Here is a 3,244-nt window from a genome sequence, read left to right on the forward strand (position 1 = left end):
CCGCCCAACGCCGCCGTTCACCGGAGCCCCTCGCCGGAACCTCGCCGAGGTAGCCGCGCCGCGTCTCTCCGATCCCCTCGATTCAGTTTTTCTTCTAAACCGTTCCTGTTCTTTCTTAACCATTCCGGTTTTCTTTCGTTCTTTGTTTCGGTTTTCTTTTCCGAAAACCCTAGATCGGTTTTCGTTCTTCTTTCGGACCGTTCGTCTCAACGAACGTGATCACCGATTATTCCCGGTTAACGACGCCCGTTCGTTTAACCATTTGTCTCTTTCTTTTCGTCGGATTTATTCCGCGATCGCGATCTCTCCGATCTTCGTTCTAGTCTTTCTTCTCGCTCGTTTATCGGAATCAGGTGATTCAAGCGCCTGGATTTCGTTTCGAAACCGCCGTTCCGTCTAATCAACTTAAACAAGTTTTTGCCCCGGTAAAATTTGACCTAGTTTCAACTTGCTAGAACCGAGTTGTTTTCTTCCGCCGTTTGTTTTCCGTTTCTTTGTTCGGTTCGTTCTTTCTTTGCAACCGTAGTTCTTAAGTTGAACTTCCTGGTTCGTTCAGCTGTTCGAGTTTTACCTGTGCATTAGATGAGTACTTATTGTGTGCTTGTTGTTTGTCTGCGATAGAATACCCGGAGTGCGCCGCTTGTTACTTCAAAACCCTAGGTTACGCTGATCATCAGCAAGGCACGTAACACTTTGATCATACCTTTTCTACAACCCATGTTTTATTGCATTAGATCAATCCTCTCACATTGCATGATTAGGATCCAATTAAATTATGGGATGGGAAGTAGATGAGGTAGTACCTATTACCTGTATTATTATAAAACCTTTGGGAGTTACTTCTACGTTTGCTTATTATGCCATGCTATGCCAGTAGACGTGGATTGGGTGAGTGATATCCATGACAGATGTGAGTTGATAATTTTAATGGTTTATCTAAGGTGGCAACTTAAACACACATCTGGGTGGATTGAGGCACCTGATGTCTATCAGGACTTGCCTGTTTTATTTTGGACCGCCACCCAGGCTCAAAGGGATCATAAGATCATTCATGCTAGAAACATCCATGTGCAGCCACATGCTACTATGGGCTCTGGCATAGTTGACTAAGTTGTGCGAACTCTTACGGGGTGGACTAACAGATGTAGGGGTTGTAGGTGGTACGGTCTACCCCACATGTAAGGTGCTAGCGCTTCTGAAAGACTATGTCTCGGTCATCCGTCTTCTCAAACACCCTGTAGTGTGAGAAACCAAACAGAGGCGATCGAGTCATGTGGGGAAAAGTGCGCAAACCTCTGCAGAGTGTACAAACTAATCATGATTAGCCGTGTCCCCGGTTATGGACAACTTGAGTATCTAGTACTTGAATATCATGTGAATCTCATCACGTTACTTCTAATTAATGTTGTTGGGTTTTAATTGTTCACTTAATTGGGATTGAGGATGCTTTCAACCATTCTCAATGTTTCACAACCACCATGATAGTTAAATAAATTTATTCCTTTGCAGTAGGGAAAAACTGGCTTTACGCAAAACTGTAACCATAGAGCTTTCCACCAGCCATATATGCATATAGTATAGCTGTTTCATTCCATTACTCTCTATGTGTTACTTTGCCAGTATATTCCATGTGCTGACCCGTTTTCGGGCTGCAACTTTCATGTTGCAGACTTTTCAGACGACGATTAAGGAGTTGTTAGGTCATGGTTCTATACTCAGTGATGCCGTTGGAGTTGATGGACCCATTTATCTTCCGAGTCTTCCGCTGTTATCGACACTAGATGGCCTTAAGCCATATTTATTGTAATAAGTTCTCTTTGAGACAACGATGTAATAAGTGTGTGATTGCCACTCTGCTATAAATCCTTCGATGTACTGTGTGGTGTCAGCATTACTGATCCAGGGATGACACCGGAGCACAGTAGACTTGGTCCATTCGGGTCGGGTCGCCATAGAGATGGTATTAGAGCACACGCTGACTATAGGACACGACCACTAAGTTAAAGCCATAGATCACCATTCTCTTCTCATTTTCTAACTCCTCATCCTTTCTACTCTTTTAGGATGACGAACCGAAGATTAAGTACGCTCAACCGGATGAAGGCACACCATTTGGATTTCACTTGAAGAAGTCACCAAGTACCTGGACATTGGATTACCAAACTTCACGGGAACCTTCGACGCCACTCTGCCTGAAGAGGAGCGCTGGAAGATTCAAACTCACGTTCCGGGAAGGACATTCGCGCCAATCACAAAGCCCATAGATAGTGTTTTCAATGCACCAACCTGGAGTCTGGGAAGGAGCATGGCAGCTCATATCACCATAGGACGCAATGGAGAAGTTTACCAAGAAGACCTCAAGGACACTATCTACCAGATTTGTGGACGCCGAGATGAACAATGGGAGTTAGTAAGCACCAAGAAGGATAGATCCATTGCATCTTACATCCAGGAGTTAAACCAGCACATTTGACACCACGAGAACCAGATGTGCAATGATATGATAGAGTTGAAGAATGCAAAGGCAAGGATTATTGAGCTAGAAGGAGAACTGAAGTCTGCACGCAAGGACTACATAGACGAGATCGTAGCTCTAGCTAGACACAATGGCGATCTTAAGCAGGAGATTGAAGAACTCAAGAGGAAGTTAGCATCCACGGAGGAAGACGAGTACGTCGCATGTCTGGACAACTACATCATCATCAATGACACCGATTCAGATCCAAGTGAACCCGACTTTGAAGACGAAGCTGGAGCAGATATCATGGAGTCTTCCACCGGTTCAATTTTCTAGATGACCACCAGATAGTAGTAGCATTTCCCCCCCGCCCCCCCTGTAAACATTATAGTTCGAGCACTTTTGCGATAGTTTTAGACCGACTGTAAGCCCTTGTTTGATTGAATGAAGTGATTTTGTGTGCATTTGCTCATGTTCATTGGGGTAGTGTTTTCCCTTTAGACCTCACTCTATTCTTAATTCTCGTCTTTTCTAAACCCTCAGATGCCTCCGAGACGTGACAATGGATTCCCACCGGAACTCACTCAGTTGATCCAGCAGCAGAATCAATTGATGCAGATGTTAGCCCAGAACCAATAGAACAACAACAACCCACCACCACCACCTGTTGACCACTTAGCCCATTTCCTTAGGCTGAATCCGCCGGTGTTTTCTAGTAGCACCGAGCCGATAGTAGGAGACGATTGGCTCCGCAAGATAGGAAGGGAGTTGACCACTGCAGGATGC

The sequence above is a fragment of the Triticum aestivum genome, chromosome 4A (genome assembly GCF_018294505.1).
Source record: "Triticum aestivum cultivar Chinese Spring chromosome 4A, IWGSC CS RefSeq v2.1, whole genome shotgun sequence".
Classification (NCBI taxonomy): domain Eukaryota; kingdom Viridiplantae; phylum Streptophyta; class Magnoliopsida; order Poales; family Poaceae; genus Triticum; species Triticum aestivum.